At 39.9% G+C, this 23269-nt stretch overlaps 1 protein-coding gene and 1 long non-coding RNA gene across 5 annotated transcripts in view; one reads left to right on the forward strand and one right to left on the reverse strand.

Annotated features, from left to right (window-relative positions):
* Cblb (Cbl proto-oncogene B) overlaps positions 1-23269 on the forward strand; it is a 177326-nt gene that overhangs the window by 48660 nt on the left and 105397 nt on the right. The gene's annotated exons all lie outside the window — the stretch shown is intronic.
* Positions 17788-18733, reverse strand: LOC116085982. Its single transcript, XR_004116776.1, has 3 exons — positions 18588-18733; positions 18337-18483; positions 17788-18075 (listed from the first exon to the last, which is right to left on the reverse strand). It is a non-coding gene; the product is annotated as an uncharacterized LOC116085982 (long non-coding RNA).

Below are 23269 nucleotides of genomic sequence, written 5' to 3' on the forward strand. Positions count from 1 at the left end.
GACAAGAGAACACATTCTCTAGTAGCTATTGCTTTGACTTGGCTTCACTGCAGGGCAATTCATTAGCAGCTGTTGTCAGTACATAGCAGAACTCTTTAACCTACTTGGCAGCCTCCCTACATGACCAGTGAGCTTCATTGCAGAGTCTGACTTTTGGACTTGATGGGGCAGTAGCTTACAGTTCTCCAAGTCAGTACACAGTATTAAAGGTGTTCCTTCTATTTGTGTACAAATGAGCATACATCAGAACTTGAGCCTGGCTGCCACCTTAGTTTGTTCTTGTTACTGAGTGCAGGCTGCTGGTTTCTTAGAGCCTCATCCTCATTTATCTTAGAATCTCTTCACTTTAGGCATCAAAAACACATGTGGGTTCAATCCACCTTACTGTTTTGATACTTATCATTGACTTGGGTGTTTGGGACCTTAGACCATCTGAACCCTTATCTGTTTGATAAAGAATTTAACCAACCAGGATTTGGAAAGAAAACCAGTAAAACAGGGTGGTAGTTTGCTAGCCCAGCCTGGGATGTGTCCGCATTCCTACATCCCCGCCTTTAAGTTTATGGCTGTAACAACTATAAGCAGGAGTGAACAGAGCAAGAAGAGCTTTTATTACACACATAGGAGTTAAAGATAAATCTCAGATGGTGATGAGGATTTCTTTACTCATACACACAAGGTCTCACTATTATAACCCAGCCTGCTTGGAACTTCCGGCTATCCTTCTGCCTCTGCCACCTGAGCACTGGATACTAAGATTGCAGGCTGTGTTGTCACTGTCTTTGGCTTATGTGGTATTCGTAAACAAGTATATACATGTATACATGCTTTACACGGTTAAGCAAATTCTACCAGTGCTTTTGGGTGAGCAGTAAGTAGCTATGGGCTGCATCATCCTACTATACGGCAGCAAGCTCTCATAATGACCTTGATTCCAGAGAAATCAGGGGACTCTTGACATAGCTTTTAGTAGTCATATTTTATTTGTGTCACTAGGTTGGGCTACATTAGTCATCTCCTAATATACAATTCAAATGTTGTGTCTTCTGTTTACAACTTTATTAAAATATAGGGGAGTATAGTGAAAGGGGAGTGTTTAAAGACATCTTTGGGGTGTGCCTGTTTTCTCTTCTCATCTTACCACTTATATGTATGTATGTCTGTGTGTCATTCCTCTGCCAGGGCTGTCCATCATCACATGTGGTATGTGGCTGAACTCAGTCCTGGATTACTCAGTGTGGGCATGACTCTGACCTATCGCTGGTTCTTTCTGCATTTCATTGCAACAACTGATACAGAATGGTGCACAGAGCTCTCTTAATGAGAATAGAAAATATGTTCCCTGTCTTTATCTTTATGGATCTTGGGTGAATGAATACTTGGAAAATGTGCCTCTCAAATGAAGACGGCCACATGAATACACATGTTGATTCTAGGAAGAACGGGTAAATGGTGTAATATTTAGAGGAAGACTATAAAATAAATATTTTAGCTTGATCATATTTTGTTAAATCCTTAAGTATATATTTAAAAAAAATAAAACCAACCTTTTACCTGAAAAACATGTAGCTCTGGCTGGCTTTTTTATTTATGTGAATGAGAGTGTGTCTGCCTGTGCATATGTGCATGTGTAGTGCAGGGGCCTGTGGAGTCCAGAAGAGGGTATCTGATACCTTGGGGTTGGTGTTACAGGCTTACGTGTTACATGTGAGCTGTCTGACATGGGTGTTGGTAGACTAACCAAATTGGGTTCTGTATAAGAGCAATATATGCTCTTATCTGCTCAGCCATGTGTCCACACCCCATGCTGACCTTTAACTCAGATCATTCCTGCTTTAGTCTCCCACCTGCTGGAGCTCTAGGAATGTGACGTCACGTCATGTCTGCTGGCAGATTGTCTCAATCACACACACACACACACACACACACACACACACACACACACACACTTATTTGAATGATATTTTCACAATGACTTTTTAGGTCTTCATGAAGGAGGCTTTGTTTAAAAAGCTAAGCTTGACCAAATAGCTAGAGGACAACCAGTGGCCTTCAGGGAAATTCTATAAGCAGCTTCCTTCTGGATGTCTTGTGTTCTACGTATACAGAGAGGGTGTGCATTTATCTCCTGCGCAGTGCTAGTAGCACAGTAAGTCCCAGTTAAGGTGCACGGAGATCTCCCTCCCAGGCCTGGTCTCCCTGGTTCTGCCTGTGTGACAGCCAAGGGACGTTTTGCCGAGGTGGTAGCTCTGGGGGCAGTAGTACATCTTCCTTGAGGTCTCTTCCAAGTGTCATGGGTATTCAAGTCTGCTTCAGAGGATAAGGTTGGTACAAAACCACAAGGGAAAGGTCCTATTCTTTTAAGATTAAAAAAAAAAAATTCTTCAAATATATGAATAATAACACATTGAAGTGAGAATTAAATACCTTTCTAAATTCTTTTTTTCTGAAACACATAGCAAATTTCAATTACTAATGAACAGACCTATGTACTTTTTTCAGATTCTTCTAGATTACAAGAATAGGTTTGGCTAAAAGAATAATGGAAAATTCTGAAAGTGGTGTCATCTGTGATGAGATGTTTCTCCCTTGATCGAACATGTTTTCACATACACACCTCCAAAGCATTACTGACAGTGCTTGCTCAACACTAACAAGGGATATGTTTTGTAGCTCAGCCTCATTTGAATTGCTTTGTACTAGGAAAAGAGAAAAAAATAATCAACTTTCTTTTCAAAGCATTCCAAGATATTGGTCAGCATATTGCATGGGCTCCAAGTTATCTTACATCCCTTTTCTGCAGTTTTCTCCTATTAATTTTTAGTACAAAAATGAACGGAACTGCTTTAGTGAGGGTTGTAGCAGCTCTCATATATCTGAGTGGTTTTCAGCCAGAGGTTTGGAACAGCTTAGATAGGGGCCAGGCCCCAGTCTAGCTCTGTGACCTTTAAAAAGAATATCCACTTCCTGACACTAGATAAGAATCTCCCACTCACACCGCCGCCGCCTCTTTAGAGAGCTCTTACAGAATCAGTTCATTAAACTATACAAAGTGACAAATTATACTTTTGGTTTAAAGTGGTGATCAGTGACTATTTGAGAATATAAGTAATTTGCCATGGAGGAGTTGGCTTCATTATGCTCAGGGTCCTTGGCATGCTGACTATGTTTTTTGTTTGTTTATTTGGTTGGTTGGTATTAGTAGTGTGAGCTAGGTCACCTCTCTACCACTCAACTATAGCTCCCAGCATTAGCTAAGCTTGGTATGATCTTTCCTAAGACTTTGTGTTGATTGACCTAGGTGGTCATAGAAGTCCTTTTTTAATTCAACACATGCTACACATAATATATCAGTAAACTGAAAACAACAGCAACAACAATCAAAAACAAACAAACAAAAACACAAAAAACCCTCCCCAAATTTCTGAGGTTTTAGATCTAGAGCAAGTTTTATTTAGTTTGCTCTTTATTTACCAACCGTTTAACCCTTTATCTTCTCAAGTGCCTGCTATCTACAGACAATCCTGGGAATGTTGTAATTCGTGTAACTTGTTGCCTATATTAAAGAATCCCCTTTTGTTCCCATTTCCCCTCCCATTCTTGTACTTTTTCCCCTTAAGAAGCATTTGCCAGTGAAAGTTCTTTAAATATAACTTAATAAACTGTAATAATAGAATCCTGGACAAAACTATGGGATCTCCCAGGCCTAGAAGGCTTAGTTGCAACATCTGAGATTGGGGCTTTGCTAGGAGATGAGGGGTGTTTTGATGGTATGATGAATTGGCATTGTGAAACAACAGTGCTATAAACACAGAGCACCTAATATGTCTTAGACCTTAGTAGTGGGCTTGGTCAGATGTCTTCATGAGAGATGTCAGAGGAAGTATAGCTGTAGGTTTCAGTTTGGTGAGAATGAATGTTCAGAAACAGACTTTTCAAAAATTAGGCCATCATTTGCCTCGGGTGATGAATGAAGTTCTCTGACCTGTGCTTTAGAAACATAGTTCTGAAAGAATTTTAAAAAGTGTATTATAGCTAATAGATTGTAGCCAGAGGGATGACTATGGATGCCTATATGACCGTGGTTTACATAAATGACCATAGACTCTGAATCACCAGTTACGTAATGATACAGAGGCAAGGGACCACAAGTGAAGAGGAGGATCAGCAAGGATGAGGAGCAGGTACAGTGAGGGTGAAGAGCAGGTGCAGTGAGGATGAGGAACAGGCACAGTGAAGATGAGGGGCAGGTGCAGTGAGGATGAGGAACAGGTACAGTGAGGATGAGGAGCAGGTGCAGTGAGGAGAGGGAGAGCATGTGCAGTGAGGATGAGGAGCAGGTGCAGTGAGGATGAGGGGCAGGTGCAGTGAGGATGAGGAGCAGGTGCAGTGAGAAGAGAATGTGCAGTGAGGATGAGGAGCAGGTACAGTGAGGATGAGGAGCAGGTGCAGTGAGGATGAGGAGCAGGTGCAGTGAGAAGAGCATGTGCAGTGAGGATGAGGAGCAGGTACAGTGAGGATGAGGAACAGGTACAGTGAGGATGAGGAACAGGTGCAGTGAGGATGAGGAACAGGTACAGTGAGGATGAGGAACAGGTGCAGTGAGGATGAGGAACAGGTACAGTGAGGATGAGGGGCAGGTACATTGAAGACAAGGGGCAGGTGCAGTGAGAAGAGCATGTGCAGTGAGGATGAGGAGCAGGTACGTGAGGATGAAGAGCAGGTGCAGTGAGGAGAGCATGTGCAGTGAGGATGAGAGGTACATGTCTTTTTGAGGTGATTGATGTGAGAGCACACTAGACATGGGATGGACACTAACATCAACAGAAGCCATAAAAGAGTCTATCTGATGGATTCAAAAGCCATCAACTGGTGATTAAAGATGAGAGAGAAAAAGGAAACAAAGCAGGAGATAGTTGGAACTGGAAGTAGGATCTCAAGAGACAGCCCTGTCTAGTGGAGTTATTATGTGAACGTAAAACACTTTAAGTCATCTAGAAGCATTTTTAGGAACATTTTATAAAATACTTTATTTTGCATAAAATGTCTAAGTATTATCTTATTATATTAACAGAATAATTCTGTAGTGTGTTTGCTCGTTTATGTGTGTGTGTGTGTGTGTGTGTGTGTGTGTGTGTGTGTGTGTGTAATAGAGCAAATGGCACAGCATAGTTATTGAGGTCAGACAACAACTTGTAGGACTTGGTTCTCTCCTTTCACTGTGATTGTGTGGGTCCTGTGGCTAGAACTCGGGTTTTCATATTTGTTGCTAGGTGCCTCTATCAATTGAGTCATCCTGCCAACCCAAAATAATGAATTCTTAATGAAGTATTTTATATTTTTGATTCATACTGTCTTAAAATATGCTATGCATTTGTACTAACCACATTTGAAGTGCTGCGTCTCACATGTGTCTCATGGTAATTGTTTCACAGTTTATATTTAAGAAGCCATTTTCAAAAGTCATCTACTATCTATGTAAACTGCTGCAGCTGGGTTGTTTAAATATGCAGTTAGAGTGCCATCTGAGTGCTGCCAGTTTCATGGGATTAAGTTGTAGCTTAAAGAAAGCATACAGGCTCTTGGATCAAAAGCAGAAACATACTGGTAACATTAGCTAACATGTGCTCCTGTAATAAAATGCATTACTATTTTTATTAACTTTTTCTTGCCTTAAACATCATTAAGCTGGAGTATATTTTAGAGGAAATGCAAACTTAAAAAAGAATTGCAGTTGACAGATTTGTAGCTCCTTTAAGGTATGTAACATTACAAATCCATGTTTTTTCCAATGTTTTAAAAGGGTATTACTCAGCTTCATTCACTTAGTCATATTAATTAACCTCCAGATTATTGTAAGTTTCCACTAATGTTATATCCCACCTCATTGCCAGAAATTAGAATGATAGAACAGATAAATAGAGCTACCACTTCACAGAACTGCAAGGGTCAGGGGCAAAAGTGAACCCTAACCCTCTTGTGCCCCACACTGCAAGATGGGTCTGCTTCCAGTTGGATTTCTGACTAAGCACCAAGGGTCTTGAGGTATTCTGTGTCAGGAAAGATCAACTCTGGCTGTCTTTATGATGCCCTCGGCACTTGTAGACTTGATAGGAGATAGAAGCCATGGGGGAGAAATGGAGACACACAGAGTACCATAGGAAGATGAGTCAGTAAGGATTTGAGAAAGACCCCCAGGCCTCATAAATCCACAGCCTCTTTCCTCAGGCAGCAAGCCTAAAGAAATAAATAGAGGTTCCATAATTATTCTGAAGATTGTGTATTTTAAATCTCGTGGGTAATTATCACAGCTAAAAATTACACATTACAATAATCACAACTAGCAAATTACCTGGAATTGCTTGCTTAGTGGATATCTTTCAGCATCCGAAATTTGTACATAAAATGACTATTCATGAGAGCTATTTATAATGGAGTGCTTGTTAGCACTGGCTGGTGTAAAGACTTTACTGATTTCTCTAATTGAATTTCCATCAACAGCACAGGTTTCAGTGTTACCTGCCTAAGTCAAGGAGTTATCTTATCCTTAAATAAAACTGTGAAAACATAATGGTGAAATCAAATGGTGTATCAAAATACATATATGTGTATCTGTCAGTATAGGGGCAAGATTAACTTTATTCTTAGTTCTTTTTCAGACTTGACCATACACATTAGTGAATGCTGTGTGTCCAGGCTGCAGTGGCCAGTGTCTCAGCTGCCTCCATGTGCTTGCATCCCGCAGGACCATTTGAAGCTGTACCTAGAGGGCCAGTTGTACATCTTCTGATTCCCTCCCATACACAGAGACACATGAATGATTTTTGTGGGTAGACGCCTTTAGATTTGAACCTGGTCTGAGCTCTGAGTCTCCCTGGTAGACTTCCATTGAATTCAGTATTCATGACTGGCCTTTCGTTTGACCCTTGGCACTCATGCAGCTCTGACTTAGGTTTCAGTCAGCAGCCTAGGGAGAGAGGCCACCGTTCAACCTCTCCTCATTCAGATACATAAGGAGTATCCTAGAGATCTATGGGATTTCTCTACCAGAAAGAGACGGCATGAGTAATTTTGCTAAGGTCAAGGAGGAAGTTTTAAAAATTAAAAAGCAAAGGGTGGACTGTTCCGGCTGGATATGAAGGATGTGGGACGACACCCCTTTGCCTAAAGCAGCATCATTGTTCAAAATGCAGAGCCTGGATGTGAACCTTGCAGCCATGCGTGGGGTGGGTGCAGGGTTGGGGTAGGGGCACTGCAGGCAGGGCCAAGCTGAGGAAGCTCGCATAAGGTATGATGTCCGCTTAAGTGGGTATTCAAGTATCTCTTGAGTATTTCAAACTTATATCACATTAGAGGCATGCTATGAGACTCTCAGATTATTAAAGTAGTTCAGCTATTTTTTTGATGACTTAGTGTTGTTAATTTCTTGCCAGTAATCATAGTTTCACATACATACTCAAGAGCACTCTCCTCTTCTTCCTTCAGCATCCCTTGGGTCTTTGAGAACTTTTTCTAGGTTCAAGCTCCAGATGATTGTTTCTAGAGGTGAAGTCCTGACCATGCCACCATTTCTGAGGCATGTGGTTGATCAAACACTATATATAATCTGTGCCCACTTTCGAGAAGCTTTTAACCAGCATAACTCTGCTACTATGTGAAGCAGGTTAGTGTAGAATGTGTTTTTGAGAAAACTGATGACGGATTAGCTGAGGACTGCTAAAGATGGGCAGTGGGAAAAGCAAGCATGCTGTGGGAGTACTAGCTGGTCCCTGTGCCAGGCAGAAGGCAGCACATTTCAAATGAATGTGGAGATGTGGCGGAACTCTTCAGAGTTCTCGAGAAAATGAAAATGGCAATCTCTCAGACCTGTCTTAGTGTTAATGCTTACTTAAAAGGCCTGTGACTAATTTGACTAGCTCCTTGTTAAAAGATTTCTCATTTTAACTTTGGATAGCATTATACTTTAATAGGTGCTCAAATTTAAAATAGTTTTTAATGCATTGAAATATTAAATATATGATATGCTTTTCTCATTAAAATTTCTGTCTTTTACCACTTCTGTAAATGTGGTATTTAACACGGCGGTTAACTGTGGTTTTAATGCCCCATACCTATGTTTTGGCAGCAATTAAAGTTATAGACCATTTATCTGTTCGTAATAATTGCTGCTTCCTTTTAAGCTGTTTTACCAAGTGCCGTAAAGGTTATTTTTATTAATAAGCCAATATTTCTGCCTCAGAGAAAGGGCTAATCCTCTCTGAAGTTTGTAATTTAACTAGCCCGAGTCAGGAATGCTTTGAAAAGTGGTTCCCAGTGTAGATGGACAAAAGTTTGTCAATTAAATATTTAGGAAATGTGTTCAAAAGGCCATGCCCAGGATTTTAAGTTTTTATTCTCAAATTAATCTATATGCATAAGTATTTCACCTGCATGTGTGCTCATCACCTGTGTGCTCACTACTGGTGTAGGTCAAAAGAGAGTGTCAGCTTCCCTTGAGCTGGTATGGCAGGTGGTTGGGACCAGCCAGGTGGGGCTGGAAACCAAACCTGTGTCCTCTGCAAGAGCAGTGTGTGCTCCTCACAGTGTTGTTGCATTTATTTGCTCAGTTTGATTTGTGTAGTAATTCACTAATGTGTGCATTATCTTTCTTTTTTATGTGTTCTATTTTTCTAGACTTTTCAAATACATTTCTAGGGTTTTTTAAAATGTGCTTTGACATAAAAATTCTAAAATAAATATTTATTTTTCTGCTGAACCTGTTAGTCTTGTTGGTGATGCCCAGGCATGAGGAGTGTTTAAAGTCACAGGAGAACTTCGGTGACGTCTAGGCTTCAGCGAACAGAGACTAGATTAGGTCTCCTTCAGAGTAAGTGTTTCCAGCCCCTCAGCTGATACGTTCGTGCAGCCCACCTTCAGGTCCCACGGGTAGACCAAGGATGCTGGAGACCTCCCTGGGCTGTTTTCAACCTTGGCTTCATATTGAAATTCCCTGGGAAGTTTAACCAACCTTGATCCCTGAGCTCTTTCTGCGGAAGCTTTTACTTATGCAGTGCAGGGTTTTGCTGCGTTCTGAAGATCTGTAAAATGGTTTGGTGATTCTAACACGCAAGCAGGAATCTGTTTATAAGCTCAGTCAAAGAGAGTTAGTGATATGCCCCACAACACACACTCTAACCTTTATATTGATTGATTGAATGTTTGTTTTTTAATAAGGACACCTAAGTTTTTTGAAAATACAAATATGTGCTCTGCTGTTTCTAAGGAACTCACAAAAATGTGGTACTTCTTGGCTTAGTCCTGGAAAATGACTAAGTATTATTTTTTTAATCTATTTTAACACAGGAAATGAAACATGAACGTTCATAGCAAAACCTATAGTCTTCACCTTAGATATGAAATGCAGGAAATTAAGGAGGTAGATATAGAAGAGTCATGTGTTCTATGACCTGCTCACATCGTCTGAATGAAAATCAAACAAAGGACGAAGGCAACTGAGACTGTGTTAGGCCAGGTCGACATGTTAGTAATTACACAGCAGAACTGTAATGTTCACGCTATGACACTAGTCATTTGGGGGACAAAGTTCCATATTTCTGCGGTCAGAATTACAGCTTTCAGTATATATGACATATCAGTAACATAATTGCAAGGTAGAAACTAGACTGGCATTTTAATAATGGAGTTTTCAGAGTTATGAAAGGGGAAATACTGAGAAAGTAGTGTAGACTAACTACATAGTCCATATATTTAGAAAGAGATATATTAGGGGTATTAAGTGAAAAGAAATGCACATGGTGCTTTTTATTTTTTTCTGTCTATATCTCATTACTCATCAAACACATAGATATTCAATAACCCTTGCAACAGTTTTGCCCAATAGCTCTCACACGGCCTATATTAATGTCTGTCTGTCTGTGTCTGCCTTTCTGTCTCTATCTATCTATCTATCTATCTATCTATCTATCTATCTATCTATCTATCTATCTATCTATCTATCTATGTTTAATCGTGGTTATTATCTTTCCCAGACTCCAATTTACCCCATGGACACAGGCTATGATGAACAATTATTTGCTGAATGCAGTTACTATACTGTGAACCTAGGGCAGTGGTTTGCAGAGTGTGGACCAGCAGGATTATCAGAGATGAAGATAGCTCCAGGGAACTTGTTGGACACGGATGTTCTCAGTCCCACCCAGAAGTTCAGAAACACCTGTCCTACAGAGGTTTTCTGAAGACCTCCATGATTTCTGATGCTCATTTGCATGAGAGGAGGATTACATATTTTTTTCCCCTCTGAAAGCCTAAAATAAAGAACAAGGTGGTTAAAAGAACATAATCATATATGCTTGATACTGTCCCAGGAGCATCTACAGCCAGTTCTTCTAAAGCTAGTTTGCTCTAGTTGTACAGTGAGTCTACTTGCTTCAGACAGCACGTTTGATGTCCTGACTGGCTTGACTACGGGGTTTCTGTGGTCTGTGATGCTCAGCTATGGGCTGGATGGCATTGAGTGGCCTCACTCTGTACAGCTTCAGAAGGATGTCAGGAGCTTCCCTCCATGCGTCTGGTTTCCCTCAATAAGTATGGTTTCGCACATTCACATGATTGCAATGGATTTCGTTGCAGCAGAGAAGGAGACTCATCAACACATGGGAATTTGACAATCTCTATTTCTGTTGTAACTGCTATATGGGCTCTTTAGCCTAAGCAAGTTATCTGACCATGCCTTGATTTAAGGGTGGAGTCTTTATCTCTATATAGGAGAAGCAGAAGCAAAACTAATTAATACATATAGACAAGCAAGGCGCTTGTTACTACTTTGTGATTTATTCAATACATATTTGCTGATGGATTACAACTTGGGATCCTTTACTGAATAGTAACAATCTTAAGGTAGGTGAGTAGCCTTTGAGAATCATAGGAAGGGCATCAAGGCTTCTGTGGGAAGAGGTCTGACTTACCCCACCCTTCCACCCATCCACCCATCCACCCCATCCCATACATAAACACTGGCAAGTGTGTAGGGGCTGTAACATCTAGCTACAGCTTTGCATTGGAGATCATATGTTTGCATAAACTCTTGTCACTGAAAATGAGCAGTGAAGTGGAAAAAGGGACATTTCTTAATGTTGAAAGAGGAAGTCTTTTTCCCACACCTAACCTCGGTCTTCAACATCTGCTTCTGACTATAGATGGGGGAGGACAGACAGACTCAACTTTCCTTTATTCAGTTCTTTTCCCAGTTTTATCTCTGTTTTTATTGCAGTTCCGGGGTCAGATGTTCTTAATAGTTGGTTAGCTGGAGATGAGAAAGTCGTAGTCATTCCTTATGGCTTTCTGAAAAGTTACAATGTCACATACCAACATTTCAGATAGGGTCAGATTTAGTCATTACTTTATGAACCCCAAAGGCAATAAATGATTATTGAATCCAGTGTGCTTTTGCGTTGTTTCAGAGATAAATCAAAACAAGAAACTGAAACGGTTCATTCATCAAACTGCTGTATATTTTATTTTACTTTAAAATTGTAGACTACTTATCTTTGTTTAAGTAATAAATCCATAAGGGGAGAATTTAGATTGCTGTGATACCCATGTGATTTTTAAAAAATTACAGGTTTTAAAAAACATTAAATAGGGCCTTATTCCTCTGTTCGGTGTAACTAAACATGAAATAGTGTTTTTTTTTTTTTTGAAAAACCAGTGCTTTGTAATTCACTGAGACGGTGCTAATCTAGCTGGCCTCTCTGAAAGATAAAAGCATGCCCACCTGAAAATTGAAATAAGCAGGAGTTGGCATAGGGTAGCTCTTTTTGTGGCACCCGAAGGGAGCTCAGGGATTAATGGCAATTGCTCTTATCCCGATGCAAATGTACAAGGAAAATGCCCTTCCCATCATACATACATGAGTGTAAATTAGGGATGTCTATGCAAGAGAAATTTGTACTAATAAAATCAGGTGTTGCTAATGTCTGAATCACATTAAAAATTGGCATAAATTACAAGGTCAAATTCGGTGTACTTATGCCTATGTGTTTTACAAATCCATATCATCCATTTGACAGTATTTTCATGGAATACTGAATTTTTATTGAATTGGACTTTATAAATCTGGTAATTGAACTTGTCAAAGGAAAGAAGATGCATTAAGAAAATATCCCATAGTATTCGGCTAGTCACCACAAAACTGGATGAAAAACAACAGAATGGACCAGCTTTCTCTTTAGCCCTAGGTGGCAAGATAGGGAAAGTGGCTGGTAGGGAAGAGAGCTGGTCAGGACAGTGGTCCTAGGGTGTGTTCCTGAGAGTTAATGAAGTCACGTGACATCGCCCCTTTCTTACCCAGAGAAAGAGGAAAATGGATCTCTATCTATCTACCTACCTACCTACCGACCTATCTATCTATCTTTGAGTAAGATTGCTGGACTGTGGAACATGTATGCATTCTTGTTCAATAGAATATACACATATATTTTAAATACATCTTCATATATATATATGTATATATATATATATATATATATACACATATATATATATGATGCCTGCTTCTAACAATTTGAGCACTTAAAAAATGAGTTGTGTCTTCTTAATAGGCTAGCCTACAAGAAAGTATTTTCCTTTTGCTAAGAAACAATGGTGGAGTAAGTGTGACATGAGTGCACTTGGCTGTTCATCCAGTCATTGTTAGTCCTCAGCTGTTTAGGGGCATTGTGTTGACCAGTCCTGAATTTCTGAATTTATAGCTGTACTTCTATACTATGAAAATAGAAGCAAATTATTCCTGAGGTTCATTCTGTCTACAGCTTTGAAACTAAAAATGTCGTGACAGAAGATTGCAAAAAAAAAAAAAAAATGTGTTTGTAAATATCTGCAATCTCTGAAGGAATACAACTTCCCAGCAAGAATATGTGGGTGTACTGTGTTTTTGGATATTTGAGGTATTCAGTCAGCAAGTCTGACTTCTGGTAACAAGTTAATTAATATGACTCCCGTTAAAATAATGATGGTCCTACTAACATTGCTAGAAGTTTAACATAATATTCAAAATTGATCAAAAGCAAAAAAAGCAGTAAATTCAAATAAGGTGGCAACTTACAATTTAGCCTCCCCAGAAGGGTGTGTTCTGTGTTAAATGCCTAGTGAGTTAATGTGTGGTTTCTCACAAGTCTCATTCTCAGGTTCTGCATCCTTACCCCATTCTAACCTTTTCTGACGTCTAATAGGTCGGTTGCCAAGTTGAAAAGTCATGAGCTGCTGTTTCATAGGAAAATAGCAACCAGTTGTTTGCAGGGCATACTTAATTTGGGTGTGATGGAGCTGACTTTAACATTTTTCTTTCATCTCTTTCTCTAAACTTGTGGTTTGTACCTAACTGGATTCCACAACTGTGCAAGTACACCAGAACTCTGCTGGACACTGAGTGTCCACTCAGGGCTTTTCTGTGCCCAAACCTGGCACTGGTGGATAGAACAGGCATTGGAGAGTCTTCTGTGAAGTTAAATCTCTGTGCAGTAAAGGCATGCATTCTTCCCCTGCAGCTTCTACCCTTGTTCTTGCAGCATGAAAGCATTCTGTAGTGACAAGGAGATTATAGGTCCCATGCTAACGTGTTTGATGGAGAAATAAATAGGACTCCTGTGTCACTTTCCCTTGTTTTTGTAGTTGAGAATTTGAGAGTCCTGTAAATAAAAGCATCTGGACCCAGTGGTTTATAGAATACTTCATCAATTGCTTTTTATTCATAGCTGTGCTTCCTGCGTGGCAGAATGGCGGAGTCTTAGTTAATTTTACCCTTGATTTATTGCTCTAAGCTAGCTCTGCCAAGAATGTCTTCCTGCCTTTCACATTCTCTCTCTTAGTTGTAGAATGGACTGGCACCTCCCTTGGCATTTTATAGCAGCTGGTTTCAAATTCTGCTACTCTCTTGCCTCCTTTGACTCTTGTGTGTCCCTCACTCCACCATAGGCTACACAAAAGTCATCCTCTTGATTTAATGTCCTCCAGGCAAAGTAAGGTAGCAGAGCTTGATTGACATTTTCTAAGGACATTTATTAGAAGGGGTAAGCAGGGATCCCCCCACCAAGATCCCTTTATTACTAATTAGAAGGAATATAGCAGTGGGAACAGTCAAGTCTGGGAAAGAAAGTCGGTGTGCATTTACAGGCGACGGTTTTCATGCATCATTGGCAAGTTGTTGGTTTTCCTTCTTTGGCAAGGCTAAGGTTAGCACCAGCCAGACTGGGTGGATCTCTTGCACTTAGGCATCTGAAATGTTAATTGAAAGTGATGGAGATTATTGAGAATTTGCTTGTTCCTCACAATAGCTGTAGGTGAGCCACAGGAACTCCAGAGCAGAGATTTATGCCCCCTACCAGTAGGAGGGAAGCCAGACATCCCCAGTCCTTTCTCTGTCATCCCACAATGGTATTCCTTCAGAAGGTTCTGAATTATCAACCAGCAGAGACTTACAGGATTAAAATGGGGTGTGGTGATTTGGGGATCAGCCATCTGATGCTGGTATTTACAAAAGTAAAAAGTACAGACTGTCCCAGGACAAGGACTTCAAGTACTGTGGTGAGTCTTTCGAGCGATTGAGCAAGAACAGTGACAAATGAAAGTCCCATAAGCCTTGCCCTTGAAGTCCAAGTTGAAACTAACACACTGTAGAACAACAGTGTCACCACCCACAGGTGAAGTGAGCGGGCTTCTGGCACACTGGCTGTGTCACCAAAGGGCTGATAGCTGTGGACTGAAGGATGACCAAAGGAAATCTCTCATATATCATTAGGGCCTTACACCTGAGGCTACTTTATATGCAGCCTTATAAGAAGAATGATAGAAAATGAGAGATTTAAATGAAAAATTTAAATTCTTTTGTCTTCCTGTTTAACCAGTGATTTTCAGGTGTCAGATACGAACCAACTTATCATATTAAGTTGGTGCTCCGGTTTAGTAGCTTTGAGGTGGAGCCTCAGATTCTGCATGCTTGTAGCTCTGAACTTCTGGTACTGTTGGTGGCCTGGGAACCAACTGCTGAGCAGTATTATCAGACATTTGTTGAAGCAGTATCCACACTCCAGTGCTTAGTGTCCCTTCTTTCTACCTCTGTGTACAGTGCTTTCTCAATGAAGAAATATTTCATTCTCCATGGTAAATATTAGTTGTCTTGTTGGAAGAAGACTGATGAAGCTCAACCTTGGTGAGGAAAAATTAGATGCAACAAGCACACTGCATGTCCCTTCTGGTTGGAAACCAAGTGCTGGGTTACACACTAGTGGATGCAGGCAAATGCAGCACTACACTTCCATACAAAAAAATGAACAGTCCTCTGGAAATTGGAATTTTGTGCTATATAGTGACACAAGAAGTATATATAGGAGACACAAAACTCTTAATGAAAATCTACAACACTCAGCTACAGTCTGTTTTTAAAGAACAAACTAGAACGTGTGTTACAGAATCAGGCTGGGTGTGTACTTGAGAGCTTAGAAGACATTCCCTGCCTGGAGTCTATCCAAGGGTACGTTAGATGATGGCACGGTACATGATGGGCTGCTCTTGTGTGTGGATTTGATTGTGTTCAGCCGAGTATTCTAATTTCAGTCATAAAGAAAAGGATTTCTTCACCACACTAGATGTTTGTCTGGTGACTCATAACTGGAACTGAGAGAATTACTGTGGTCTCTGAAATGGAGACACATCTTTTCAGAAGTGTACGGGGGTGTGTGGAGGGTTATCTCAGGCTCTCTCAGATGGTAACTCTCCAGGGGCTGAGCGTCTTCCAAGGCAGAGCACCTGCTCTGTGTGCCTCTCTCCGTGTTAATGTTCTCATCTGCGTGCTCGCCTTTTCTGTTAACTCTAGAGTGAGTTCTAGCAGGGACATGGGAGTTTGCTTTGTTTTTCTTCCTCAAAAGCCATCTATAATCTAAAAATATAAAGAGCTTCTTCAACAGAGTTTGTAGGTGTGCATAAAGGTCCAAGGGTCCCTTGTCATTAAAGTCTCCCCTGTGAAACATTGGCTGGGAGGGAGGTGATTTCTGCAAGTCCCTTCTCAGCCCCTGACCATGTGCACCTCACTGCTGGAATCACAGTAACATTTGCTGATAATGTTCCAACCTACTGTCAAGTGAGAAGATGGACAGGCCTGGGAGGAGAAGTGACTTCATTTCTGTTATCTGGTCTTGCCGCCTTATCAAGCTTGTCCCTTCCTTCATGCCTGTCACTTCTGCCCCACAATCCTCACCCTCATCTACTCCTGCAATCTTTCCTCTGCTGAAACATCAGCTTTCATGTGTCATGTTCTTCCTCTATTCTGCCTTCTTAACCCGGTCAGAAGGGCTTCAGAGTGCAGCAGTCTCTCCTTGACCTCCTGTAGTCTAGAAGAACTGTAAGAGCAGCTCAGTGAGTAAGAGTTGTGTGTTTTTGATCTCTCAGTAGTTATTAGACTGTAGACCAGTCAGCAGGGAGATGGATAGCTTTCACCCTCTGTGGCCATGATGTAGAGTAGAAACAGGTTCCAGCAAATTCTCAACGAATATCTATTGAGTGAATAAACTTGTCTAAGTTGAGTGGCCTCCATGTATAGACCATAATTTCTATGCATAGTACACCAGTCTGAATGTACAGAGAACTGAGATTTTTGTAAGGTAAGATTTTAAACAAGGAAGCAGAAGCCTGTGTCCACATGGGAAGGATGTGAACATTTATTATTATTATTACCTTCAATCTTTCCTCACAGTCCAGTCTCTATTCCTCTTCAACAGTTCCTCATCTCATTCCTCCTCTCCCATCTCCTAGAAGATGTCCTCACACCCTCACACTCCCCCACACCCCACTAGGCCTCCTCACTCTCTGGGTCCCGAAGTCTCTCAAGGGCTAGGTATGTCTTCACTCACTGAGGCCAGACCAGGCAGTTCTCCTCTGTATATGTATCAGGGGCAGGTGTATGCTGCCTGGTTGGTGGCTCAATATCTGAGAGATCTCAGGGGTCCCGGTTAGTTGAGACTGCTGGTATTTCCATGGGTTAGTCCTCCTCCTCAACCTCTTCCAGCTATTCCCTAATTCAACTGCAGGGGTTCCCGGCTTCAGACCATTGGTTGGGTGCTAGTATCTGTCTTGGGCTCAGTCAGCTACTTGTTTGGCCTCTCAGAGGGCAACCATGCTAGGCTCCCATCTGTAAGCACAATAAAGTATCAGTAATAGTGTCAGGCCCTGGAGCCAACTCCTGAGATAGGTTCATATTTGGGCCTGTCACTGGACCTCCTTCCTCTCAGTCTTCTCTCTATTTTTGTCCCTGTAGTTCTCCCAGACAGGAACAACCCTGGGTCAGAGTTCCTGACTTTGGGATGGCAACCCCATCCCTCTACTTGATGCCCTGTCTTTCTACTGGAGGTGGAACTCACAAGTTTCCTCTCCCAACTGTTGGGGAAGTGGGAGGTGGGGTGACCCTCTAGAATGTACCAGAGACCTGGGAGCTGAAAGAATCTCAAGACTTCAAGGGAAGGACCTAGGAAATGAAAATATTAATTAGTGCTGTGTTAAGCTGTTATCCCTGTGTTACTTAGAGCTTCACCCTTCTTTAGTATTGAAATCTATAAGAAATAGTTAAGTATGTCATACCTACCTAAGGGGGAATACATATATTATATATTATATATTATATATTTATTATATATATATATTCCCAAGGGGGAGATATATATGTATATATAATATATAATATATATTTTTATATATAATTTATATGTGTAAATATATATAAAAATGAATTGGTATATGATCTTTTCATCTTTTTAAGGTTTAATTGAAAGGTTATATTTTTTCAAAATACACTGATTACCTCATTTCTGTTAAATTTTAAATGGCTATCTCTAGAGCAGAAGTAGTGATTGCTCTTGCTACTTTGGGTATGAATTAAATCCATCAAGTCTTGCCATGGCAAGCCATCTTCTTGAATAGTCATCTCACTAAAATCATCTCCATGGGATAGACAGGAGCAGTGATCCATTTAGCAGCATTGTTAAATGTCTTTTTGAAATTGTTGCTGTATAGTTTGGGCACAGTTGAGATCTAAAAAAAAAAAAGGGTTCTTTGAAAAGTATGCTGTTAAAGTTGGTAAGCCAGGGATTATTAATAGTGCTTGACTTTTAGACCGAGACCCCCTTTAGACTGAGCGAATACACCTAGACAAGCCAACATCTAGGCTAATTTCTTATCTAGACTTACATCAAATATGGTTATGTTAATTTATTGTCAGGAGACACAGATTTAAATGACAGCTTAGTTAATGGATCACTGTAAAGTGTGGAAACATTCCATGTCCCTGCTTACCTTTTAGTCCATGTCAGGAGCTTCTCGAAGCCTTTGCTTGAGTACTTGAGACTTGTAGGAATAAGGCTATTGTTTTGTCAGTGTAAGTCAGTTGACTAGCTCAACCATATTTCCACTGGTGCTTACATATGCTTTGGAAGTGAAAAGCTATAAGGTAAAAGTTGCTGACATAAGGAAATCAAAACAACAAAAAACAATCATACATACCTGCATACATACATACATACATACATACATACATGCATACATACGTGAATCCATGCTATTTGTAGCTTTAGATATCCATAGGGAATCCTGGAGCTGTACCCTTCTGAAAATAGGGAAGATCTTTAGTTCTTGTAAATTGCTAGCACTGTTCAGTAGAAGCCGACTATGAGTAACTGAAATTCACAACCCTAAATGCTGAAAATATGAAGAATTATGCCTTATGACATCATAGTGCCCATGGGAAATTCCCTAATATGTAAATTATTTAGAATGGCATTCCCAAGATGTCTAACTCTATACAATCAGTTCTTTTTAATCCCTCCAACCCCACCCCAATTACAGATCTACAACACTTCTTGTCAGAAGCATCATGAGCAAGAGATGCTATAGAAACAGTGAAGATCTAGGACTTACTGTGTATCGTTTTCCTAATGCAGTTATAGTACACTGTCTAGCAAACCATTCCAAACTCAGTGGTGTGATTTAATCTCAGTTATGCATATTACCGTGTATTCTGGATGGTTGTTCCCCATGGCCTGCTTGTTGGGGTGTTGGTTCAGCTGGAAGATCCATAAGTTATGCATAACATGCAGTGCTGCTTTGCTGCTAGAGGCTGATGGAAGCATTTCTCCACATGATTGCTTTGGCTTCCTCCCAGCAAAGCCCAGGAGCACGTGCAAAGAGACAGGTAAAACTTTGTGTCTCTTAAGATCCTCTCTCACCGATATCACCCCTAAGCCTGAAGGATGCCAAAGAAGAACAGGCCAGAAGATGCTCTAGATAGAAAGGGGGAAATGGTTTGTACCCCATGATGAGAAGAGTGACAGAATAATCTTTGGCCATCTTTAACCTCCACTGATCTTCTAAGTTAAGTCCTGCTACAATGTGTATATAAAATACAAGGAAACCATGGCTTACAGGGGACAAGATAGTGCCTTGCACCATACAGTAGCTAAGTGGTTTAAGCTTAATGCTAGCTGTGGCTTCGATGCCCCACATAGAGGGTTTAACGACTGTGGTATGCTGACTCTCCTGACAGACCAGATTACCTGGATCTTTCCTTGTATTCCACAGCCAATACCTGAGGGTAGTTTTATTGACTTGAGGAATCAGCCCATTTCAGTCAGACTAGATGCCATTTTGTGTAGCTATCATGTGTTCTCTCTGCTGCCTCAAAAGAATCTTCTCTCCAGATCTGAATATTTCTTAATTGTTGGGAAAGGTCAGAGGCAAAATTCTGACATTGCCCTGCCCTGCCCTCATTACATATATTAATCTATTTCTTTGCCAGGACCAAATAGACCCTTTGAAACTGTATGTTCCCAGTGGGCATACTCTGTTCTGCCACAGTCTACAGTTTTCATATGGTTTCAATATTCTAGTGTTTACTATTCATTAACATGAAACACAGATTTTTAAATTGACTCCCTTTTTCCTGTTGTTCAGTGGTTTTTGTTGTTTTGAGAGCAGACATTACTCATGGATATTCTTTTTGTTGAAAAAGGAAAAACAAAAGAAATGTCAGAGATGACAGCATTTGTAGAGAACAAAGTAAAAATTAAGGCCTCCAGATGAGCTAATGATGGGTTTTGTGCCTACAATAGCTTCAATTTTCTACGTTCGATTCCTGGCATCCTGGTTTCAGGGCATCTGTCTTTAATCTAGACATGTTGGGGAGAGGGGACTCTGTAAGTTGAAAATATGGTGAAGCATTATTCTTTTACTTTAGCACGGTTTATGAAGTGCAGGACTGTACCATAGGGGCTCTTCAGGGTAGACTTGTCTAGGTACCTCTGGATCACAACAGAATGTTAACCATCTCACTGCGTCTTGCAGAGCCTTTTAATATGTTCTACAACTGCCTTATCTCATAGATGTTTTTGATGAGAGACGCTTCACAAAAGCCCCATCTCTAGAATCTACAGTGACCAGCAATGTGCTTTCCCCATTTTATGCTAGTATCCCTTTAACTGGCGTGTTCATCGATTTCACTTGTTCAAGGACTGGTCATACCACTCAGTGCAGGAGAAGTTAGATCTCTGAGGCCCCTATGGTTAGAAATGTGTGTGTGTTATATTCATAACGTTTGCAACTTTCCTTTCTTTGTTCAGAGGAGCTTCACTCCTAAGAACTGGTGGGCTATTGTAGGTGTTTTCCTTGGTATCTTTGCCCTTTTATTTTTCCCCTGGAAGAGGAATAACTGGCCGGCATATCCTCATGGAATTTCTGTGATGATTCTGTATGATAATGCCTCTGGAAACTGTTTTCATGTCTCACGTCTTATAAATGGAAGAAAAGTATGGTCAGGAGTGTCATCTAATCTCAATTAGCTATATCTTTGTTGTTAATGTATGCTGAAATACACTGTGATGTACTAATTTACCAAACTTTACAAAGATTTGAGGCTTCCTCAATAGTTTCCAATAGTATCATAGATAACTTTTTAGAGCCTGTTATGAAAGTGGGAGATAAAGTTATCAAAGAGACTTAAAAACCTATTCTTTCTTGAACCATTTTTAGATATGGGATAACGTGTTTCTTCATTATATTTTGTGCTTTTTATTTTACGAGTATAAGTATAAGAGCCCTTCTTTGGAGGTAAGGATGTAGGAAAAGGTGTAAGATTTGGGCAAACTTTAGAGGGGAGAGATGAGTGCAGCCCTTTGCAGGAGTTTGTCTGTTGGGTAGTTTATGGGAAGTGTAGCAGAAAAGCTTTTTGGTGTGTAAGCCAAAGCAGGTGTTACCAGTGAACCCTACAGATTTTGGAGCCTGGGCTGGGTTTGGAAATCTATTTATTCTTCTACAAGCACATTTGGCCCTTGCCAAAAGAAAAAAAATCAATGTAATGGCTTTTCAATGATGTCTTTACTGTTTTGAAAATAAGACAATTTAAAGAATATAAAAAAGTAGAAAAATCATCTGTAGTGAATCTGCTTCTCAGTGATTACTTTGTCAGTATTGTCTTGTGTCCTACATATTCACTCTTTATGAATTATCTGTCATGGATGAGGATGTACTGACATAGTATTTTTTTTTTTTAATTTGGCTTTTATCATCTCATTTTTTTCTTTCTTCCATTGTCTCCCAATGTTATGCTGTGACATGTGACAATGTTATGCTTATGACTACTATGAATAGTCCTGGCAGTGGTATGGTGAATTAGTACCATTTTGGTTGCCATGAGGTTGATATTTGGGGGATGGCCTGAATCTCATGTCTTTCCATTTGCCCTTGCTGCAGTCAGCAGTGGGGGAGAACTGGGTCTTTCCACTTCTGCATGTCATTCATCTTTCCCTTGCTCCACTCTAGGAGAACAATGTGGAGATGAGACAGCAGGCTATCTAAGAGAAAAACTTCCTGATTTCCAAATGGGAAGAAGGTTCTGCAGAATGGTTAGTGAGATGGGGAACTTTATGCTTCCCCAGGAAGCAAGACAGATATGTTTCCATTGCTTCTGTCCCTGCAGACTGTATGTGAGAGTGGCAGCTCTGGTTTCCATCCATTTGGTGATATACTGTTTTGCCATTCCTGAAGATAGAAGTCATAATGAGAAAGCATAAAACTATGTCTGAGCTCACAGAGCAATTTAACATTTTTCTGATTTAGAGTCTAGGATTAAGCTTTATATTATTTTAATTTTACTAAAGCAATTTTTGGTAATTTTGAAAATAATTTTTATCAAGATTTGGAAGCATTATTTATAAAATGTATTGCTATTTGTCTGTTTCTCTCTCCTTGTGTATGTGTGATCATATATAACATTTTTATCTTTTTTTGGCACTGTTTTTGGGTGGTAGCAAATCTTTTCTTATAATTTTAAAATATTTTATGATTTCTTCATAGTCAAATGATGTATATGTATATATACATATGTGTATATATACATATACATGTGTGTATATACATATACATGTGTATTTATACATATACATGAGTATATATACACATATATATATATATATGTATATATATATATATACACATATATATCTCACCAACAAAAGGTTTCGTGGTAAAAAGTATGGTACGATATGCTTATAATGTGACCTTCATTACCCTTTAGGTAAAACCATTTAGGAAGAGATAAAATGGAGCATTTTACAGTCAGTTGAACACAATGAAAAAGTTTAGGGATAACACGACTCAAGCATATTTTGATATAAAACTGATGCAGAGAAGTCAACAGAAAGAGGCATGGGGAGACTGTGCTTGAGGGAATGCAGAGGGACTTGGTGGATAGCTTGGGACAAAGTCAAGAAATGTGGTGAAAGAAATAAGGAAAGGCAGCTGGCTGTTGTTGGGTCAGTATATGTTCTTGAGAATACTGAAAAATTATAAAGTCTATTTAATTGAGTGAAAACAAAAGGAAAACCATCATTGACAGGGCCAAAATAACTGTAAAAATAAATAAATAAAACTAGTAGGCTCAAGAATGTTTCAAGTAAAAGGAAACTAAGATTTTTTTCTTTCTGATGTGTCTGTGGTAAGGTTTTGTCATGTGATATATAGGACCCTATGTATTACTTTTTATGTTTTTAAAATTAAAGTGGATTAGAAGCAATAAAACAACTCGGCATCATAGATAGCTACTACACTGCAGGGTTGACTTTTGACTTAACACTGTTAGTGATAGGTTATTGTGTGTTAGAAGTAACAGAGGATCTAGTTTCTTAAAACATTTGTTTCACTTTTCTTTCTTTTTTTTTTTTTTCACTCTTCAAAGTTT

This window comes from Mastomys coucha, unplaced genomic scaffold, assembly GCF_008632895.1.
Source record: "Mastomys coucha isolate ucsf_1 unplaced genomic scaffold, UCSF_Mcou_1 pScaffold12, whole genome shotgun sequence".
Lineage (NCBI taxonomy): Eukaryota > Metazoa > Chordata > Mammalia > Rodentia > Muridae > Mastomys > Mastomys coucha.